Source organism: Bos indicus, chromosome 21 (genome assembly GCF_029378745.1).
Source record: "Bos indicus isolate NIAB-ARS_2022 breed Sahiwal x Tharparkar chromosome 21, NIAB-ARS_B.indTharparkar_mat_pri_1.0, whole genome shotgun sequence".
NCBI lineage: Eukaryota > Metazoa > Chordata > Mammalia > Artiodactyla > Bovidae > Bos > Bos indicus.
The window spans coordinates 3704376-3728656 of NC_091780.1; positions in this window are offsets into that span (position 1 = coordinate 3704376).

Here is a 24281-nt window from a genome sequence, read left to right on the forward strand (position 1 = left end):
ATTACTGCCTCAGATAATGAATGGTTTCCAATGTCTTCAAAGAATAAAATAGCATTCAAAGGGAGTGCAGATAGTTCTATTTTATGTAAATAATACATTGGTTACTGAAATCTGTAATAAATGTAAAATTTTGCCATACAAAGCAAATTGATTCACTCACTATAAGTCAAATTATATAAACACCACTTTTAGAGAAAGTTAAAGCTGAGGTCATACACTCTTCTGATACTGGAAATATAAAAGGAGCTCCTTTTCCCAAACAAAATCTCTAGGCAAATCTAACACTATAATTTTAGCCTTTTCTCCATATATTAGACAAAGAGTCAAAGAGAAGGATACAAAACAGACCTAGAAATGGGACGAAAAGTTTAAGGAAAAGGTAAACTCATTTGAGTTTACTGGGAAAGAGGTGGAAATATCTTCTGCCCAGGAAGCTGGTGGGATGGGGAGCATTTTCCCTCCATTTTGCTCCAAAATTTCTGCACTCCCAGGCGAAGTAGGAAGGAAGGATAAAGAGCTGGTGTGGTGGACCACAGGGACCCCTGAACCAGTGGAGCCTTTAGAGTGGAGGCTCCTTCTTGGAGGAGACACCTTGCTTCTGCAGAGACAGAGAAAGTCCAGGAGGGAAAGTAAAGAGGGTTTGCCCTGGCACAGGGTAGGCTGCCTCTGTGTTCACTCAGGAATCAGGCCAGGAGGTGCCTTAAATATGAAGTGTGCATCTTTAGTGAAAAGTCCTTTGGAGAAATGTCTATTTAGTTCTTTGGCCCATTTTTTGATTGGGTCCTTTAGTTTTCTCGAGTTGAGCTGTAGGAGTTGCTTGTATATTTTTGAGATTAGTTGTTTGTTGGTTGCTTCATTTGCTATTATTTTCTCCCATTCTGAAGGCTGTCTTTTCACCTTGCTAATAGTTTCCTTTGATGTGCAGAAGCTTTTAAGGTTAATTAGGTCCCATTTGTTTATTTCATGTATACCTGTGGTGGATTCATTTTGATATTTGGCAAAACTAATACAATTATGTAAAGTTTAAAAATAAAATAAAATTAGAAAAAAAAAAAAAAAGCAAAAGTGAAAAAAAAAAGAAAAGAAAAGTCCTTTGTCTTTCATACCTTGAGAATGTTGATGGGGCAGGCTGAATCATGTGCCCCATATCCTTATGTTGAAGTCTTAACCCCTAGGACCTCAGAATGTGACTGAATTTACAGATAGGACCTTTAGAGAGGTGATTAGTTTAAAATGAGGGTATTAGGGTGTCTCTACTCCAATGTGACTGAGGAGAGTTGGACACAGAGAGCCACCAGGGACTCACGGCCACAGAGGGTAGACCATGTCAGAGGCAGCAGGAAAGAGGCCATTTGCAAGACAGAGAGAGACGCCTCTGGAGACACAAGTCCTGCAGACACCTCAGTCTTGGACTTCCAGTCTTCAGAACTGTGAAAGAAATTTCTGTTGTTTGAGCCCCACAGTGTGTGGCATTGTGTTATGGCCGCCCAACAGACTAACATACTCAATTTAACTAAAGTGCTGCAGGAGGAGTAGTAACTTAATATAATAAAATCTTACTTGGGTGGACAGGAAACACAAATCAGTGCCTTTAGAATCAGACAGTAAAAAAAAAAAAAAAATTACCGGTTAATAATAATTCATCCATTTAAAATAAGGTTTCAAAATCCCTTCTGTGGGAGGCAGAGTAATATCCACCTAAAGATGTCCACTAGACATGCAGTAATGTGTTATAGAAACAGCGGGAAGCTAACTCACACACCTCCCTGTAGATTCCTGACCGTGTTGGGAGGGGTGGGCTACATTTCCCCACCATTCCTTACGATAGCCCATCCCACTGCTGGACAGCTCTTTCTTTCAGAACTTTCTTGTTCCCCATCCTCCTCCACCTGGCATCTGGCAAAACAAACACGATTTCTTTTTACTCAGTGTGGTGCAATCGAAAGTTTGTTGTTGATCTTTAATTTGCAGTGATGTTTTTAGTGTTAAACTATGTTTAGTTCATTGTCAACAGCTATTGACTGAGTAACTAGACAAGTGATTCCAGTTTTCTCCTCTACAATGTGAGGCGATAACCATTTGAATCTTACAGGGTTGTTCAGAGAATTGAATACATACAAATTGAGTTTATAAAGTGTCGAGTGTTGAAAACTTCTGTTTTTATATCTATTAATTGATTTTTTCACACAGGCTTTAAAATACTTGAAGGCAGCTTGAATGTGCCTCTTAATATCCTCTTTTGCTTACATACCATCAACCTCTTCAACTGTTTTTAATCCATACAATTTCTAGTCCATTTTCCAACAAGACTCTTAAGTATTAGCCAATACCTTCATGGAAAATTTTGTACCAGTTAAAGATCAAGGAAAATGTAGACCTATCTATTCGTTTTTCTTTAAAATTTCTGGCAAAAGAGTTACCAAAGACAGCTTCACTCACCTGTCATCCTTATGTGCTATGCTTGGTCACTTAGTTGTGCCTAACTCTTTGTGACCCTCATGGACTGTAGCCTGCCAGGCTCCTCTGTCTATGGGGATTCTCCAGGCAAGAATACTGGAGTAAGTTGTCATGCCATCCTCCAGGGGATCTTCCCAACCCAGGGATGGAACCCTGGTCTCCCGCATTGCAGGCAGATTCTTAACCATCTTAGCCACCAGCGGGTTATCCTAGTGCTGGGGTCCCAGGGCTGAGGGCAGGTGCTGGCCCCAGCTAGCGTGTGTCTGCCTGTCTGCCTGTGAGACTGGAGAGGCTCTGTCCCAGCTGGAGTCCTGACATTGGCTCCAGTGACGTTGGCCACTATAAGATCTTCTGTCCCCATTCTTCTTTCCTTTTCTAAAAGTCTAAAGCATCACAATGACAAAGGGAAGGCATAAGAACATGCACTGCAGGAGTTTTCTTTTTATAAGACCTCTATTTCCACATCTGCATGCATCAAGCCCTGTCCTCACTATCCCCCTTGCATTGCCTCCTAAGTGTGGTGAAGGAAAGAGGACTGTGGTGACAGCTGTACATGAGGATGAGGGTGTCAGTGACACTGATTACTAATATGTCTTGAAGATTGATTAATGGTGCTAGGAGCTACAGAAATGTTTGATATTGAGGAGGCTTTTCAAGAAAGGGAGCTTAGTAACTCTGAGGTCTGAGGAAGGGCTGCATGAGGGATAGCTTTGTTTCCTCCAAGAATACAGACAGGTTTCTTCAAACTTTGGGTTTATTTTAGACAATGGCTATTACAGTGGTATCTCAGATAGGACAGCAAAAGTCACCCTGCGATGATTGTTCAGAAAGGTTTCCAAGGCTTTCTGGAAAGTCTTGACAAATGACCTGTAGCATTGTCCTCTGTAGTAGAGTTAATGATTCTGAATTTGGATAAAAAGGAAAAATTGAATGAAGAACAAATAAAATAGAGGGTATTCACATCATATACATTTCTTTGGTCATAAAACTATCCTTTAGTCAGATCCATTAGACCAGAAGGAAAAAGTTGTTCGTTTTTTTTTTTTTTTTTTTTTCAGAAGCAGATCCAAAATCAAAACTTGACTTTTAAATGTCTCTCTCAGAGTCAAGTAAGACCACATGTGGATACGCAGTGTCAGAGCCCAAGCCAGTGACTGAGTCTTTGCATTTTAATGGCTTCATGTTGGGTCACATCGTGAAGCCTACATATGTGAAGGGCTATGTTTCAATTCTCTCTTTAAAGATTGAGGAAATAGTAAAAAGCACGCAAAAGTCACTGTATTAAATATGAGTTAGAAAGGGGTGTTAAGTGTTGACTCCTTCCTTCAAAGAATTTAAACATACACAACCAACAAGACAAATAAGCAGAAAGGTACGGAGAAAGGTCTCCAGGTGTTCACCACAGAGTGACTGTCACAGGCAGTGATGGCTGGTGCTGACTAAATACAAAGGCCATGTGCCTGGATTAGCTCGGCTCTGCTGCATGAGACAAATAGACCTCTGGGTCTGCGGAGATCTCCCCACCAAGAGCTGAGGAACTTTATGGATTCCACCCTGTTTTTTAGGATTCTAGTTAGTGCTTATAGCATTGCTAGCAATGTGGTCTGAATTGCTTTGTTTTATTGCACATTCTGATGGCACATGCTCATGACTTTAGTTCCTCAGTGTATCCATATATCAGGCTAATTCAGAACCAAGATGTTTAACATCACCAACCAGGACTACAGGATTTGGGGTCACAAGATCCTCATGTTACAAAATGATGTCACTTTACTGCAAAAATCTTACTTAATGTGTTTCCCTTAAATTTCTCATTTCTAGATTTAACTCCTTGCAAAAATCTCTCAAAATACGACAAAAAGACTCAAAATTTTAAATTAAGATGCTTTCATTTACTAATAACCTACATGCGGGAGGGAACAAGAGAAACCTGCAGGCATGTCCACGCTCAGGTCACTTCTCTCCCTCACCTGCCCAGGCCCCTCTGTACCTGTACGTAGAACCCATGCTGAACGTGCAATCCAAGCGTGGTGTCAAGGGACTTTGCCCAAGAACCACCTTCTTCATGGCTGAGAAGGGTGCTGCTTTTCCAGAAAATTTATTTCCCCTTACTTGTGCTCAGGGATCCTTTGTGATCCAGGGGAACTGTGGGCTGAGGTGACTTGTGCCAAGGGTGTTATGAACCTCTGACAAGGGAGGGGCAGAGCTCTCTCATTTGTGCTTGTCAAAATGTGGGCCCTGGTGACATAAAACACCATGGATACAGGCCTCTTTCGGCTGTGCTGACCTTTTTTCCAGGTTCACCACTGCAGCCAAGCTGTTGACAGCCTGGAGTCTTTGATGAAGCAAAGGCTTGTGAGCCCAAACTGGACCTTGGGACTTGGTCCCTCCAACAGAGAGCATCCAGGAAAAGCCAGGAAGCCTCTACTACCAAGCTGTATAGGTAGAGAAGTCACCTGGAGTATCTACTCACTGAACTGCATGCAGTGCAGTTTGAGAACATTCTGGAAGATGTGAAGGACTTGCAGAGATTATCTACAGAAGCAGATGAGAGCAATATGCCTGGTACCAGAAGACAGACCACTCCTAGCTACACTTGACTGGTTCTGTTATTTTTAATGAGAAAAATAGAAATCAATAACAAAACCTTACTGTCAAATACTAAGGACTACAACAGCTTTTAAATGATATAAAATGATACAGAATTCTTATTTCACAGGATAGATCTACCATTCTCAATAATTCCATCGATTGTCCCATGGGTGGGGTGGGCTTGGTGGGCTCCACTGACTTTTACAATGGACCATTTTGTTGTTCTGAAGGCTCTCCTAAAGCCTTGCCTCTGATCAGACAAGGTAAAGGACAATTCGCAACAAATGCCATCTAAAGAGGGATATTTTTAAACCATAAGATAATTCTTAACAGCTTCAAAAACAAAGCTTGTCAAGAGAAAGAACATGTCTGCCCAATATTCAGACTTGGTTCAATAAATATTGTTATGCCTTTCCCATGTGTCACATGGAGGGGGAGACTCAGAATGCCAGTGAGAGACGGTTATTGCCCTGGAGGACCCAATATTGGTTTCCTCCAATGAATGGCACCCATGGAAATTCACAAGCATGAAAAATTATGTGTAATATTTCTCATGCTTTCAAATGTCAGTGTTTCAGAGGAGGTTTTTACCATGAAAATTGCATTCACCGATACAGATCTCCACAATGTTATGCACATACCTAGAATTGTGGCTTTTTCAAGAGAATTTTCTAAGCACAATAAACAATAACTATTTTGTGACTGAAATCACAGGTGTGCGTAAGAGCAGTTCTGGACTTTAGCAGTGGCTGTTGGGAAGATACCATTTGCTGGACAATTCATGTACCTGGAATAAATATGACTGTCACATCAGCAGCTGTGGTTGTATCTAACCAGTTTCAAGGTGTAAGAGTGATCTTCCTCTCCTTTGCAGTGAAAACCCTGATATTCTAACATTCCATAAACACACCTCCATACTTAAGTGTACATCACTGCATGGCTATACAGTTGGTTTTTGTCATTACTTATCCTTCCCACATTCTGGACCCTGTCTACTGGAAATTCAGTTCAGTTCAGTTGCTCAGTCATGTCTGACTTTTTGCGACCCCATGGACTGTAGCATGTCAGCTTCCCTGTCCACCACCAACTCCTGGAGCTTGCTCAAACTCATGTCCATCAAGTCGGTGATGCCATCCAACCAATCTCATTCTCTGTTGTCCCCTTCTCCTCCTGCTTTACTGGGATTTCCCAGCATCAGGGTCTTTTTCAGCAAGTCAGTTCTTCACATCAGATGGCCAAAGTATTGGAGCTTCAGCTTTAGCAACAGTCCTGCCAATGAATTTTCAGGACTGATTTCCTTTAGGATTGACTGGTTGTATCTCCTTGAAGTCCAAGGGACTCTCAAGAGTCTTCTTCAACACCACAGTTCAGAAGCGTCAACTCTTTAGTGCTCAGCCTTCTTTATGGTCCAGCTCTCACATTCATAAATATTAGAGTTGGAAACTCTCTGTTGGAAACCGTCTGTTGGAAACTTAGTAAGAAAATGTAATTTCTTCTTACATGTGAGGAAACAGAAAGAAATTTGAATACAAATGGTTTATTGAGTTTCAAAGGACAAAACAGAGGTTTTGTCTAAGATTGTTAATTGAATAAACAGATATAGATCTTCCTGTCATCTGATTTCAAAGAACCCTCTCTCATTAAGTCTGCATTCTGGGTCTCCCTCAGCCTCTCTTGTGAACCACTCTCTGGAAGTCTCCTTACACCTCACAGATTATCACTGTTGTTAATACATTTGGCAAACCAGAGGAGACAGTGGAGATTCTGCTGTTACCTGTGCTTAGGTGGAGATGTCTCCACTAGAAGTACTTGCTGGGAGTTAGTTCTGTAAATGGGGTTTTGCTGAACCCTTACCTGCATTTGGAAGGAGAAATCCTTAGGCCCTTGACACAGATGTGGCTCAGAAAGGCCACATATAAAAAAGAGCACAAACAGGTAGATAAATGAGAAGAAAAAAGCCACTTTATTCCTCCAGGCTTGATACTTGAAATTGTGGTGCTGCAGAAGACTCTTGAGAGTCCCTTAGACAGCAAGAAAATCAGACCAATCAATCCCAAAGAAAATGAACCCTGAATATTCACTGGAAGGACTGATGCTGAAGCTCCAATACTTTGGCCACCTGATGCTAAGAGCCAACTCATTGGAAGATATCCTGATGCTGGGAAAGACTGAAGGCTGGAGGAGAAGGGGACGACAGAGGATGAGATGATTGGATGGCATCACTGACTCAGTGAACATGAGTTTGAGCAAACTCTGGGAGATAGTGAAGGACAGAGAAGCCTGGCATGCTGCAGTTCACGGGGTCACAAAGATTTGGACACAGCTTAGTGACTGAACAACACCAACATTCTTCTAGGCAATAATTCTTTCAAGAAAGCCAAATTGTGATTCTCTCAAGCTGCCCATAGATGAGAATTATCTTCTTGCAAACCCTTAGCTCTGGGGTTTCTGCATTACTAGCAGCAAAATCTCAGTGTCTGTCTCTACTTAAAACATTTTTTATGACACAAATGAACTTGTCCACAAGACAGAAACAGACTTAAAGACAAAGAACAGACTTGTGGTTACCAGGGCAGGCTGCAGGGTAGGGGTGGGACAGATTGGGAGTTTGGGGTTAGCAGATGCAAACTATCATACATAGAATGGATAAACAGCAATGTCCTACTGTACCGCACAGGAGCTCTCTTTAATATCCTATGATAAGTCATTATGGGAAAAATATGAAAAAAGAATATATATTTGTATGTATAACTGAATCACTCTGCAGTACAGCAGACATTATCACAACATTATAAATCAACTATACTGTAATTAGAAAAACCATTTTTTAATCTTTCAGAAAATGTAATTTTCCTATAGAAATATTACAAATTACTCATAAATGGAATCTTTCAAGCAATGCTGGAAATCCAAAGAGGACCCCAAACTCTTAGTATTAAGCAGATTTCTGTCTGAAATATCTTGAAATGACAATTCCTTGGAGTTTAGCTTGACTAGGTCTAATCTTAGCTAGACCATAAAATGTTTATTTTTCTTCATCAGCTTAGATATACAGCTTTCAATTTTTTAGATCACACTTCTTCTGTAATTGGCAGATTCTACAATACAGCACAGCTAGAATCTGTGTTTGAGAAGGAGAAGAAAGTGTGCAATATTTTTTTCTGTCATTATACAGGATGACTAACAGCCATTGAAACACTTCAGTCTCGATATTCTTTATCTATTTTCACAAATAATCTTTCTACCTCACAGGTATCCTCTCTATTTAAAGACTTCCAAAGAAAATGATTGTTGTCTCTACAATTACAATTTTCAGCCTAGAAGATGTATTATAGTTTATTATCAATATATCAATATTTCTCCTGTTTCCTGTAGAGTAAGGAGCAGTCATTTCAGAATAAGTGGGAAAATAAGCACAAACAAGAATACAGAGGACCAGAAAGCAGCAGAACTCAGGGCGACAGATGGAGTCAATAGATTTTTCATCCCTGACACTCATGCTATAAGTCTTATACTACGTTTGCGATGAAATAATCAAAGCATAGCAGGTTTGTAGCCACACGGATACTCTTTACTGATATTGATCTGAATAAGAACCTCGTGAAGGCCTATTTGAAAATAAGAACCCTGAGAAAGATTCAAGAAACCTAAAACATGGGTTTTGAAGGTAGATTCAGTCCTTTGCAGGAAACTGCCCATTGAGAATAAGCCCTCTGAAAATATGAGGAGGCAGACCTCTCTGCTTTCACAAACAGTGGATGTAAATCTCTAATGTGAGAGCTGCTGGAAGAGTCGGCCCCTCTGCCTGGTTGGCCAGGCAAAGAGGAGTTCATGCCCAGGGAACTTGGAGAGCCGAGAGCCGAATCCAGAGCTGGATCAGAGGGGATCAGTGGCTAGCGGAGAGTGTTCTCAATGTGGGCCTGGGAAGTGCCAGAAAAGAACTTGAATTTCTAAAAACCAAGATCAATAGCACTGGCCTTGCCTGGGGTATGGTGGCAACAAGGGGTGAGTGAGGGAAGTGGAGTGGTTGTGGAAGCCTTCATTCACCCTTTGACTGTCTGGTGCTCAGCTGCTTCTGGAGGGCCTGGGCCACACCCCTCAATGACGTCATCTTCATATGCAGACCATCCCCAAGTAAGCTGTGGTCTAATAATCTCTTAAAACGTGACTGTGCAGCACAGAGGGCTATACTTAACACTTTATAATAACCTATAAGGGAAAAAATCTGAAAAAAGATATATATGTACTTATAACTGAATTGCTGTACACTTCAAACTAACACAGTACTATAAATCGACTATATTTATATTGCTGATAAAGTTGAAGTAAAGGAAGAGGATTTAACTTCCTGTCAGAAACAACTGCTGCTGCTGCTGCTGCTGCTAAGTCGCTTCAGTCGGGCCCGACTCTTAGCGACCCCACGGACTGCAGCCTACCAGGCTCCTCCATCCATGGGATTTTCCAAGCAAGAGTACCGGAGTGGGGTGCCATTGCCTTTTCCGGTCAGAAACAACTAAATCAGCTCAAATATATAAAACAATGATTTTCAGATATTGGACATCAGGCATCACAGTACAGTGATCCCTGAAAGAGACAAAAAAATACGGAAGCTAATGATGATCACCCAGCTTACTGCCTAGAGTAGATTCCAGACTTTAACACAAGATAGGGAATCTAGGTTGCATTCAATGATCTCTTTAAGTTGAAAAGATATTTGACTATTTGAGTCTATTTGTCTGACACTGGAGAAGGGAATGGCTACCCACTGCAGTATTCTTGTCTGGAGAATTCCATGGACAAAGGAATCTGGCAAGCTACAGTCCATAGGGTCACAAAGAGTCTGATATAAGTATTGCTACCCTAGCTTTCTTTTGGTTTCCATTTGCAACTTTTTCCATTCCCTCATTTTCAGCTTGTGGTGTGTTTTTACATTTGAAGTGAGTCTCTTGTAGATAGGATATGTATAGATCTTATTTTGCAGTCCATACAGTTACTTATCTTTTTATTGGAGAATTTAGTCCACTTACAGTTAAAGAAATTCTTGATAAGTACCCATCGCCATTTTGTTAACTGTTTTCTAGTTGTTTTGGCATTTCCTCTCTGTTTCTTTCTCTCTTTCTTTGTGATTTCATGACTTTAGTGAAATGCTTATGTTTTTTTCTCTGTCTTTTTAAAATTTATACAGGTTTTTGCTTTTTGATTACCATGAGACGTACCTATAACAGTCTATCTTAAGTTGATAACAACTTAAACTTGATCTCATTATAAATCTTAATGTTATTACTCATTAAACATTAAAGATGTTTAATGCTTTTGATGTCTTATGTATTCCTTAAATAATTATTATAATCACAGATATTTTTACTATTTTTGTCTTTTAACCTTCCTACTAGATTTATAATGATTAATCCTTTACTTTTACTTTCCCAGTGAGATTTTTTATTTACTTTCCCAGTGAGATTTGTTCTTTTATATAGAACTTTTTGTTAAATGACTCACTCTGTTCATCCATTCTTTTCTGTAGTTAATTGAGCATCTTCATGATCATTCCCTTGAACTCCTTACTGGATAGATTATTTCCACTTCACTCAGTTCTTCTGGAGTTTTGTCTTATTCCTTGTTTTGGAACATATTCCTGCATCTCCTTATTTTGCCTAATTATCTGTGTTTATTTCTATGTCTTATGTGCTTTGGATACATTCCCCAATTTTAGAGAAGTGGCCTTATGTAGGAAATGCCTTAAGCACACCCTTCTCTGGTCAGCAGAGAGATATGCTATTGGCGTGCCCCTTACGTGGGCTCTGTCGGCTCTTCTTTTGTGGCAGGACTGGTTCCTGTGGGTGCACTGGTAGGGAGGACCGACCTCCGGTCCGCTCGGCTGCCAATGTAGTATGCCAGTGTGGCTGCCTCACATGGCATTGCTGGCCCATTCCTGGCACGGCTGGCTGTGTGGTCTAGGTGTCCCAGGGCTATAGTAGCACTGGCTTAGAAAGATCAGCAGGAGAAGAATATACAGATTTTATTCTGTTTACACATCAGGCTTCCCTGATAGCTCAGGTGGTAAAGAATCCGCCTAAAATGCAGGAGATCTGGGTTCGATTCTTGGATCAGAAAGATCCTCTAGAGAAGGGAATGGGAACCCACGCCAGTATTCTTGCCTGGAGAATCCCATGGACAGTGGAGCCTAGAGGGCTACAGTCCATGAGATCACAAAGAGTTGGACTCGACTGAGTGACTAATACTTGTACACTTTCCAGTCTTGAAGGAGCGGCCTCCTGTAACAGATGAAACTTGTCATTCAACTCTGCATCAGCTCTTGGTTGTCTTTCAAACCTCTGTGGTTGTCCAAGTGGGCCATTATATTTTTAATAGCTCCCAGTAGTTTAAAATGTGCCAAGACCTGTCAGTGTCCCAAAGGGGAGGATTTCAGCAGCTAGACACAGGCTGATTGGATTCTAGGACCTCAGGCAATAGCGTTCAAATGTATATACAGTTTTGAGGAGCAGTATGCATTAGATCACCACCAGTGATTTGGAAATATCTGCTGTGTGGCTCACAAAAGTCAGGGCTCCACATGAGTGTATAAGCTTCTTTCTGAGAAATGCTGGTGAGCTGGAACAAGGCAAAAAGAGGTCCCCAAGATGGTGTCCAGGGCCTATGTTCATGAGATCAGCTCCATTAACCCCTGCTGCTACTGCTAAGTCACCTCAGTCATGTCCAACTCTGTGCAACCCCTTAGACAGCAGCCCACCAGGCTCCCCCGTCCCTGGGATTCTACAGGCAAGAACACTGGAGTGGGTTGCCATTTCCTTCTAGATGTCTGCCAAATCTGAAGCCTGCTCCTCAGTCTGAAACCCCAGGACAAGAAAGTGACCTTCATAGAAAAACTGGGGGTGGGGCAAGGTGTGCCTCAGTCCACTGTCTGCATGGCGCCCAGAGTGTGGCAGCTGCCTTCAAAAAATAGAAGAGGAGAAAACACTTCCAAACACATTTTATGAGGCCAGTATTACCTGATACTAAAATAAGACAAGGATGCCACAAAAAAGAGAAATTTATAGGTTAATATCACTGCATATTCAAAAGCAGAGACATTACTTAGTCAACAAAGGTTCATCTAGTCAAGGCTATGGTTTTTCCTGTGGTCATGTATGAATGTGAGAGTTGGACTGTGAAGATGGCTGAGCGCCGAAGAATTGATGCTTTTGAACTATGATGTTAGAGAAGACTCTTGAGAGTCCCTTGGGCTGCAAGGAGATCCAACCAGTCCATTCTGAAGGAGATCAGCCCTGAGATTTCTTTGGAAGGAATGATGCTAAGCTGAAACTCCAGTACTTTGGCCACCTTATGCGAAGAGTTGACTCATTGGAAAAGACTCTGATGCTGGGAGGGATTGGGAGCAGGAGGAGAAGGGGACGACAGAGGATGAGACGGCTGGATGGCATCACTGACTCGATGGGTGTGAGTCTGAGTGAACTCCAGGAGTTGGTGATGGACAGGGAGGCCTGGCGTGCTGTGATTCATGGGGTCGCAAAAAGTCGGACACGACTGAGCGACTGATCTGATCTGATCTGATCACTGATGAACATAAATGCAAACAAAATACTAGCAAACTAAATTCAATCAATGTGATACACAGTAACATTTTTTTTTTCTTTTTTGGCTGCACTTCATGACTTGCAGGATCCTAGTTCTCTGACCAGGAATCAAACCCAGATAACTGCAGTGAAAGTGCCAAGTCCAAACCATTGGACCATCACTAAGAAGTTCCAACAAACTGAAGAATAAAAATCATGTGATCATCTCAATAGATTTATGAAAACCTTTTGACAAAATTCAACATATCTGTTTATGACAAAACCTATCCAGAAAGTGGCTATAGAGGGAACATATCTCAACATAATAAAGGCCATTAGGTAATAAATCCATGACTAACATACTCAGTAGTGAAAAGCTAAAAGCTTTCCCCTAAACTCAGTAACAAGACAAGGGTATCTATTTTTGCTGCTTTTATTCAACATAGTTTTGGAAGCCCTATGTTGTCAGAGCAATTAGGCAAATAAAAGAAATTAAAAAAAAATTCAAATTAGAAAAGAAATAAAAACTGTCACCATTTGCAGATGACATAATATATGTAGAAAATACTAAAGAGTATGTCAAAAAAGTTAGAACTGAAAAGTAAATTCAGTAGAGTTGGAGAATACAAAATTAACACACAAAAATCTGCAATATTTCTTTATAGTAGTAACTATCAAAAAGAGAAATTAAGAAAACAATTCTGTTTAGCATCAAAAAGAACAAATTTAGGAATAAATCTAGGAATAAATTTAAACAAGGAAGTGAATTGCTTGTGTATTGAAAACTACTAGACATTAATGAAAAAAATTGAAGAAGATACAAATAAATGGGAAGATGTTCCATGCTCATAGAATGGAAGAATTAATATTGGTAAAATACCCCTTACTATCCAAAGCAATATACAGATTCAATGCAATCCATATTAAAATTTCAATAGTATTTTCATATAAGTAGAACAAACAATCCTAAAATTTGTACAGAATCACAAAAGACCCCAAACAGCCAAAGCAATCTTGAGAATAAAAAACAAAATGGAAGGCATCACACTCTCTTATTTCAAACTAAATTTGAATTAATTTCTAAATTCAAATTAAATTTGAATTACTATAAAAGCTAACATAATCAAAACGGTATGGTATTGGGATAAAAATAGTCACATAGATGAATGGAAGATAAGAATGAAGTCCAAGAATAAATCCATACATACACAGCCAATTAATTTATCACAAAGGGGTCAAGAATATACAACGGGGAAAGGAAAGTCTCTTCAGTAAAGAATGTTAGAAAAATTGGACAGCAGTATGCAATATGATGAAACAAAACCTTTGTCTTACACATACACAAAAATTAAATCATAATAAATCAAATATTTAAACATAAAACCTGAAACTATAAAACACCTAGAAGAAAACATAGGCAGTAAATTCCTTGACACAGGCCTTGGCAATGATTTTTTTAAAATCTGAAACCAAAAACAAAAGCCGCAAAAGCAAAAATAAACAAATGACACAAGATAAAAATAAAAAGTTGCTGCACAGCAAAAGAAACCATCAAATGAAAATAAAACCTATTGGATGGGAGATAACTGCAAATTATATATCCGATAAGTGGCTATATCCAAAATATATAAAGAACTCATGCTATTTAATAGCAAAAAAAAAAAAACAAGTGAAAAACCAATCCAAGTAAAAATGGACAGAGGCTCTGAACAGACATTTTTCCCAAAAGACATACAGATGGCCAACAGGTATAGGAGCAGATGCTCAACATCATTAATTATCAGGGAAATGCAAATCAAAGCCACAGTGTGTTATCATCTTACACCTGTTTGAATAGCTATTAGCAAAATGACAAGAAATAACTAGTGTGAGCACACGGAGAAAAGGGAACATTTGTGCACTGTTGGTGGAATGTAAATTGGTGCAACCATATGGAAATTGGTTTCCATATGGTTGGATGGAAACCAACCATTTGTATAGTATATAACTGTTACTTTGTATAGTAATTCAAATTTTTTTCCAAAAAATAATAAAAAAAAATCAAAAATAGGACTACCATATGATCTAGAAAATCCACTTCTGAGTATTCATCAGAGAAAAATGAAAACACTAACTCAAAAAGATATCGGTACCCCTATGTTCATATGCAACATTATTTACAATAGTACGATGTGAAAACAACCTGTGTCCATCAATGGATGAATGGAAAAAGAAAATGTGGTACATTTACAATGGAAATTATTGTCATGAGAAAGGACATTTTTCCATTTGCAACAATATTGATGGACATGGAGAGCATTACGCCAAGTGAAAAAAGGCAGAGAGACAGACAAATACCTTAGGATATCATTTACATATAGAATCTAAAAACAAATTCATGGATATTGAGAAACTGATTGGTGGTTACCAGAGGCAAGGTGGGAGTAATAAAAATGGGTGAACTTTTAAAAAATATTTAAAAACATAGAATTAGAATTGGGAGAAGGCCAAGGCAGTCAGTGTTCTCAGAACAGAGGAAGAGAGAAGAAAGAGTGCAGAGAAAGCTCCAAAGATAAAAAGCAACTCCTTTTCAAGTCTCCAACTGAGTACTGATCAACATATGTGTGTGAGGAAGCGATCCAAAAGAACCACTCAAAACAGCAGAGGAGACAAGTTCCATTTCTGACATTTAAAAGCTGAAACAATTCATTATTAGCAGATCTATACTACAAAAAATACTTCAGAGCAAGAGGAAAAGGAAACCAGATAGAAATATGTATGCATGCAAAGGAAGGAAGAATACCCCAAATGGTAAATGTTAAGGCTTTCCTCCTTATTTTTAATCTCTTTAAAAAATAATTGACTATATAGCAAAAATAATGTATTATGGAAAAATATAATGTGATGTGTGAAAACAATAGCACAAAGGCTGGGACATTGGAAGAGTAAGATTCTTATGTCACATTTGAAGTAATATAATATTACATGACAGCTAACTGGTAAGTCAAAGATATATACTATACATCCTAAAGCTATACATTTTTAAAAGTCATACTTTTAAAAAGTTACAGTTAAAAAGCCAACAAGGAGATGAGATGAAATCACATACACATGCACACACACACAACCCTCAATTTAACTCAATCCAAAGGAAGATAAAAAGAAAAAGGGGACAAAGTAAAGATAAGAACAAATGCCAAATACACACTGAGGAAACCAGAATTGAAAGAGACATGTGTACCCCAATGTTCATCGCAGCACTGTTTATAATAGCCAGGACATGGAAGCAACCTAGATGTCCATCAGCAGATGAATGGATAAGAAAGCTATGGTACATATACACAATGGAATATTACTCAGCCATTAAAAAGAATACATTTGAATCCGTTCTAATGAGGTGGATGAAACTGGAGCCTATTATACAGAGTGAAGTAAGCCAGAAAGAAAAACACCAATACAGTATACTAACGCATATATATGGAATTTAGAAAGATGATAACAATAACCGTGTATACGAGACAGCAAAAGAGACACTGATGTATAGAACAGTCTTTTGGACTCTGTGGGAGAGGGCCGAGGGTGGGATGATTTGGGAGAATGGCACTGAAATATGTATAATATCATATATGAAACGAGTCGCCAGTCCAGGTTCTATGCACAATACTGGATGCTTGGGGCTGGTGCACTGGGACGACCCAGAGGGATGGTATGGGGAGGGAGGAGGGAGGAGGGTTCAGGATGGGGAACACATGTATGCCTGTGGCAGATTCATTTTGATATATGGCAGAACCAATACAATATTGTAAAGTTTAAAAATAAAATAAAATTAAAAAAAAAGAAGAACAAATGCCAAGTGGTACACTTGAACACAACACCACCAATGATCACATTAAATGTAAATGGTTTAAACACTTCAATTAAAATATTTTCAGATTGTATGGAAAATAAGACCTAACTATATGCTCAGTTCAGTCGCTCATCATGCTAAGCTTCCCTGTCCATCAACTCCACATGGTCAAACTCATGTGCATGGAGCCAGTGATGCCATCCAACCATCTCATCCTCTGTCATCCCCTTCTCCTGCCTTCAGTCTTTCCCAGCATCAGGGTCTTTTCCATTGAGTCAGTTCTTCATATCAGTTGGCCAAAGTATTGGAGTTTCAGCTTCAGCACCAGTCCTTCCAATGAATATTCAGGACTAATTTCCTTTAGGATTGACCGGTTTGATCTCCTTGCTAGAAGTCTATCTCCTTGTAGAACTATATGCTAGCTACAATAAATTCATTTTGAATAAAAAGACATACAGGGATTAAAAGTGAAAATATGACCAACAATATCATGAGTAGGTATTTTAATATCAGACAAAGTAGATTTCTATGCAAAGAATATTGCCAGGGACAAAAATATCATTTTATAATGATAAAGTGGTCAGTAAAGGTTTTTAAATTTTTAATAAGAAAAATTTCATTTGCATGGAAGCAACATCTGACAGAATTGCAAGAAGAAATAGACAAATCCACAATAGTAATTTGGAGTTTCAACACTCTTTCCCTGATAATTTGAGAATGCGCAGGCAAACAACAGTACAATACATATTGTTTCCAAGTGCATAGAAAACATTTACCATGATAGGCTATAAACAAGTCTCAAACAATTTAAAGACATTCAAATCATACAGAGAACATTCCCTGACTATAATCAAAATAAATTGGAACTAACAGAAAAGCTTTCTTACCTTCCTTGCTATTCTTTGAAACTCTGCATTCAGATGGGTATATCTTTCCTTTTCTTCTTTGCCTTTCACTTCTCTTCTTTTCTCAGCTATTTGTAAGTCCTTCTCAGACAACCATTTTGCCTGTTTGCATTTCCTTTTCTTGGGAATGGTTTTGATCACTGCCTCCTGTACAATGTTATGAACTATAAGGGCTACTCCATTTCTTCTAAGTGATTCTTGCCCACAGTCATAGATATAATGGTCATCTGAATTAAATTCACCCATTCTCGTCCATTTAAGTTCACTGATTCCTAAAATGTTGATGTTCACTCTTGCCATCTCCTGTTTGAATACTTTCAATTTACCTTGATTCATGGACCTAACATTCCAGGTTCCTAGGCAAAATTGTTCTTCACAGCATCAGACTTTACTTTAATTACCAGTCACATCCACAACTGGGTGTTGTTTTGCTTTGGTCCCATCTCTTCATTCTTTTTGGAGTTATTTCTCCACTCTTCTCCAGTATCATATTGGACACCTACCGACCTGGAGAGTTCATCTTTCAGTGTGATATCTTTTTTCATTTTCATACTGTTCATGGGATTCTCAAGGCAAGAAGGCTGAAGTGGTTTGCCATCCCTTCTCCAGTGGACCACATTTTGTCAGAACTCTCAACTGTGACCCATCCATCTTGTGTGGGCCTATGTGGCATGGCTTAGTTTCACTGAGTTAGACAAGGTTATGGTCCATGTGATCAGTTTGGTTAGTTTTCTGTGACTGTGGTTTTCATTCTGTCTCTGCCCTCTGATGGATGAGGATAAGAGGCCTGTGCAAGCTTCCTGATGGGAGGGACTGGATGTGGGGGAATCTGAAAAATCCTCAAATTTTGTTGAGTAAGGTGGGAGTTAGGGATGCCAAACCTCTGTGCAGTCAAGAGTTGACCCTCTGTATTGAGGTTCCACATTCATGGATTCACTCAACTGTGAATTGTGTGGTACTGTATTATGTATCTATTAGTGGGGGAGGATGTGTAAGTGGACCCAAAAGTCAAACGCATGTCATTCAAGAGTAAACAGTACTAAGAAATTAAGTAACATATTTCTAAGTAACTCATGGGTCAAAGAAGAAATCAAAAGTGAAACTAAAATGAACTTTGAGTTGAACAAAAATTAAAGTACAGTATATAAAATTTTGTGTGGTACACTTAAAGTAATGATTTGAGGGAAATGCATAACATTAAACAACTACATTTTTAAAAAGATCTAAAATCAATGATCTCAATGTTCACCTTATGAAATAAAAAAACAGAGAAGCAAATGAAAACCAACAAAATCAGAAGAGTGGAAATTATGATGACTCCTATCTTCTAGTTCCTTTCTATTTTTATCTTGTCAGAATCAGAATGAGTGGTTCTATGGGATGAGTACACTGAAGGATAATACTCGGTTAAGATGGGAGATATCACTGATGCAAGTTGAGGGGAAGCTTACTTCTACCATTAGTCTTCAAGTAGACGATCCCTAACCTTCATCCTGCTATTGCCTGGCTGACTGCCGTTGATGAATGAGTCCACAGTTTTCAGGGCCAGAGTGTGACTGCATGAATGTACCTTTAATCTGCCACTTATTGATGGAGAATTCCTTTCGAGTTCTACTCTATGGGTTTGCAGCTATGTGCCCATGTATATCCTTATCTCAGACATTACCTCAGATGAAATCAGCCTCAGGAATCTCCACTAGAGTCTAAAAATTCAGGAATTACTGCCAACTCTCTCACATGCCCTGCTTGTTGGCCTTTCTTATTCTTATGTCCTGGAGTGATAGACAGATGATCTTCGGTCTCCCTTTTCTTTTTTGTCCAACACTTCATTTAGACTCCTGCAATTTTAGGCAATGCTTAAGCCCCTGATCCTCACTAGTATCTTTTCTCATCATGGCTGATGTCCATCATCCCATGACTGCTTTGGCCTTATTATCTGAGCAATTTGCTTCCTCTGTCTGAGACAGGTACCTCATCCTCAAATAACTGGCCTTGATTTCTGCTGTCGTCTTGTGGAATGGAGTCAGAGACCATCAGGAAAACTTCTGATACCCCTCCCTCACTGCCATCCATAAAAAGTGACATCTGTAAAACGTGGGTGGATGAATGTATCTCAGCTCTAAAAAAAATGAAGATTTCAAATATTTTCAGTGTTAAAAAGGACAGTAAAAGTTATCTAGACAGAGTTTTATTTTCCTTGATTTATCTCATCATACCCTTGATTATAATCCTGCATGCAAAACATAATGATCACAAAAACTCATGCCAAAAACTCTTCTAAGTGGTTCACATTTCTTAGCACTTTTAATCTATACAACAACTTTATAAAACAAGAACTACTGTGACTTTCATGTTATAGATAAGCAAACTGAAGTGTAGAGAGAAGTAACTTTCCCATCAGCTAGTGAGTCAGGTCTGGGACTTCCCTGGTGGCTCAGATGGTAAAGTGTCTGTCTATAATGTGGGAGACCAGGGTTCAGTCCCTGGGTTGAGAAGATCTCCTGGAGAAGGAAATGGTAATCCACTCCAGTACTATTGCCTGGAAAATCCCATGGACAGAGGAGCCTAGTAGGCTACAGTCCATGGGGTCATGAAGAATCGACACGACTGAGCGACTTCACTTTCACTTTCACCCTTGATTATAATCCTACATGCAAGAAATAATGATCACAAAAACTCACGCCAAAAACTCTTCTAAGTGGTTCACAATTCTTAGCACTTTTAATCTATACAACTTTATAAAACAAGAACTACTGTGACTTTCATGTTATAGATAAGCAAACTGAAGTGTAGAGAGAAGTAACTTTCCCATCAGCTAGTGAGTCAGGTCTGGTTCCTCAAACCTATTCCCCCATTTCCCCTGATACACAGACACTGGCAACATCTTTGTTAGGGGAGAATATAGGATCTCTTTGTGGTCAGATTTACAACTGCATTAAACCAGAAGGAATAAATAATACTTTGAACTTACCTCCACACTGAGCATCCCTCTCTCCTAGAAGTTCCCAAGAAGAAATGTGAATGAAGGCAATAGGAAATAGGAAATCCAAATTTGTACAATTTAACTGAGTTTGTCTTCCAAATTCTGAGATTTTCAAGATTAGTCAACCAGACTAAAGCACAAGAGACAGGCCCAAATGTTAGCCAGAACTCTTTCACTCCAAAACCCAAACTCAAAAATCTTTCAAGCAGTTGCTGCCCTACACTGAAAAACAATAGGATTCTCACATGTGCTTATAAGAAAAAAAAAACTGAAAGACTATACCTTCTCTTGACTTTTTATAATCTTATTTTAGACACAGAAAGAAAAAGCAGGGGAGTGCCAGAGAGAGAGCATGAGATGGGTAGACGGCAGGATGGTTGCTCAAGCGAGTGAGAACCCTGAGGCCAGGTTGCTGTCTCAGCCCCCTGCATAGAAGAAGAGGAAGAGACAGCCACCCTCAACCATGAGAGACTTCTAACAGTCGGACACATCACTGAATTGCCTACTCATCCCAAGTGGAGTACAGGCTTCTTTTCCTGGTGATGAAAAAAGTGGGGGCATATTCAGGGGGCTAGGAAAAGAAAATTATCTTTTTTTTTCAATCAAGAGTAGCTCCCAAACCCAGGTTGCACATTTGTAGTTCACCCTCTTTTCTGAATTCTATCCCATATTGAGCCTTTCTGAGACACCTCCTCCCATTTATGTCTTCTGCCTGTCCCTTGTTTGTAGAAAAACACTAGCCTCTTAGGCATTCTCAAGTTCCAAAGAATAAATTTAGTCAGATTAAGTGAGAAAATGCAGAAACAAAGGAAAACAGTCAAGCAAGACAAACTAATAATAGTTAGCCATAAAAAAAAAGTCAAGGACCTTTATTTCTTCCTCAAGTGTTATAGATAATATTCTGAGCCTTTCACAGATACTGAAACCCCACCAGGTGGAAAAGTTTATGGATCCTAGACCAACTGGAGGCAGAAGGTTGATGATGTTGACTCCTGATTACCTTACCACCAACCAATCAGAAGAATGTCCATGAGCTGATGACACAGTCTGCAACCCTCTCTCTTGCTCTGTCTTTAAAAAACTCTCCCTGCACAACATCAAGGAGTTTGAGCCTTTTGAGCATTAGATGCCTGGACTCATTGCTTGGCTCCTGCAATAACCACGACACTTTCCTTCACCACAACCTGATGTCAATATGTTGGTTTTGCCGCACAAGAGCATGTGGACCCAAGATTGGTTCAGTAACAGCCACAGCAGAAAGCATTGGAAATACTTTCCATGCCCCAATCCTGCCTTGACTAACCTTCACCAAAGAGAAAAATTTAAGACATGAAATAATTTTACTCATTCTGGACTCATTCCTCTTCTGTATGGCAAAGGGAAATCCAGTAATATCTGGTGTTTCCCATAGCTCAGGAAAGAGTAAAACATTAATTGCCACAGAAAGCCAGGAGTTTATTCTTGCATATCAGAGCAAAGTCAAAGTTGTACTCACAAAAGGAAGTTACATTAGCTTCTCTTCAGTTAGAAAACACCAGGGCCCATCCAGAAAAGATTTCATCAGGGATTTTGTAGCCTCCAGCTGAAACTCAAGAAGTGTGAATTTTCAAACACTGTGTTTCTCACCTGAGTTATGTCACTAGTGGAAGACACTTGGAGGGAGAACAGTAACTGCCCCCACAGCCACGCCATCCTCCTGGCGGCAGCAGCTTCTCGAGGCCTAGCTGGACAGGCAGAGTTTCCATCCTCCCTGCATCCCATGACTCCTGACCTGGAGCTGTCCCCTGAAGTTGTAGGTCCCATGAGCATTTCAATTTAAGCATCTCATGCTTCCAATCCCCTCTTCCATCTTCCCAAATCAATGCTTCACATAGTCTTGTCCTCAGCTAATATAGACTCCACTCTTCCATTTGCTTGAGATAAAAGTCTTGGAGTGACCTTTGATTCCTCTTTTATGTTCACATTCCACATTTAATTCATCAGAAAATTCTGTTGAATCTACCTTCAAAATACATTCAGAAACCATGACCACCAATATCACCATTGCAGTGCAGCTGTCATCTTCCCTAGGTTGTTGGGATCGTTCTGGGCTCCTGTTTGCTCATTTCAGCCCATTCTCAACACTGAAGCCAGAGATACCCTGAAAGTGAAAGTGGAATTGAAAGTCACTCAGTTGTGTCCAACTCTTGATGATCCCATGAACTATACAGTCCATGGAATTCTCTAGGCCAGAATACTGGAGTGGATAGCCTTTCTCTTCTTCAGGGGATATTCCCAACCCAGGGATTGAACCCAGGTCTCCTGCATTGCAGGTGGTTTCTTTACCAGCTGGGCCACCAGTGAAGTCCAAGAATTCTGGAGTGGGTAGCCATTTCCATCTCCAGAAGATCTTCCCAACAAAGAAATCAAACCGGGGTCTCCTGCATTGCCGACAGCCCAAAAAGATAGCCTGCTGACATGAAAATCAATTAAGTTCATTCCCCTGCTCAAAGAGGAGGGTTCAGGATGGGGAACACATGTATACCTGTGGTGGATTCAGTTTGATATTTGGCAAAACCAATACAATATTGTAAAGTTTAAAAATAAAATAAAATTTAAAAAAGAAGAAAAAAAAAATCTTTCTCTCATATTAGTAAGGCTAAGTATGTTGTATTAGCATACACACCCTGGACTTCCCTGGTGGCATACTGGATGGGAGTCTGCCTGCCAATGCAGAGGACATGGGTGCAAACCCTGGTCCCAGAAGACTCCACATGCCACAGAGCAACTAAGCCCATGCACCACAACTCCTGAGCCCACACTCTTGAGCCCGAGAGCAGCAACTCCTAAGCCTGTGTGCTGCCACTACTGAATGCCATGCCTAAAGCCTGTGCTCCACAACCAGGGAAGCCGCTGCACTGAGAAGCCCGCTATATCACTGCAAATAGAAAAAGCCCAGGCAAAACAATAAAGACCCAGTATAGCCAAAAATAAATACATAAATAAATAAAAGTTTCAAAAAAACCCACACAAGCTGTGAAATCTCAGTGGTCTCAGGTATAGTGATTACGTCCACTTTACCATTTTTGTAAACATTATTTTAGCTATTCTAGGGCCTATGTATTCAATATAAAGTTTTAGATAAGTTTGTCTACATGAACAAAAATGTTTCTACCCTTTTGATTGAAATTGGATTAAACCTATAAATCAATGGGAGAGATTTACTATCTTTGCTATGTTAAGTCTTTTAACTTACAAACATGGTATATGTCTTCATTTAGGTTCTCTAGTTTCTTTCATCAGTATTTTAAAGTTTTCAGCATACAAGTTCTGTTTTATTTGATTTACATATCCATACTTAATTTTTTGAGACATTAAAAATGAAATTGTATTTCTAATTTCAATATCTATGTGTTCATTGCTAGTATATAGAAATACATTTTTTATAGGTTATCCTGCATGCTGAGAACTTAATGGAATCATGTCTTTGTTCAAGGAAGATTTTTATTTGGGTTTTTTTGGGGGGAATCAGTTCAGTTCAGATCAGTCGATCAGTAGTGTCCGACTCTTTGTGACCCCATGGGTCTGCAGCACTCCAGGCCTCCCTGTCCATCACCAACTCCCGCAGTTCACCCAAACTCATGTCCATTGAGTCCAGCCATCTCATCCTCTGTCGTCTCCTTCTCCTCCTACCTTCAATCTTTCCCAGCATAGGGGTCTTTTCAAATGAGTCAGCTCTTTGCATCACGTGGTCAAAATATTGGAGGTTCAGCTTCAACATCAGTCCTTCTGATGAATGTTTAGGACTGATATCCTTTACGACTGACTGGCTGGATATCCTTGCCATCCAAGGGACTCTCAAGAGTCTTCTCCAACACCACAGCTGAAAAGCATCAATTCTTTGTCACTCAGCTTACTTCACAGTCCAACTCTCACATCCATACATGACTACTGGAAAAACCATA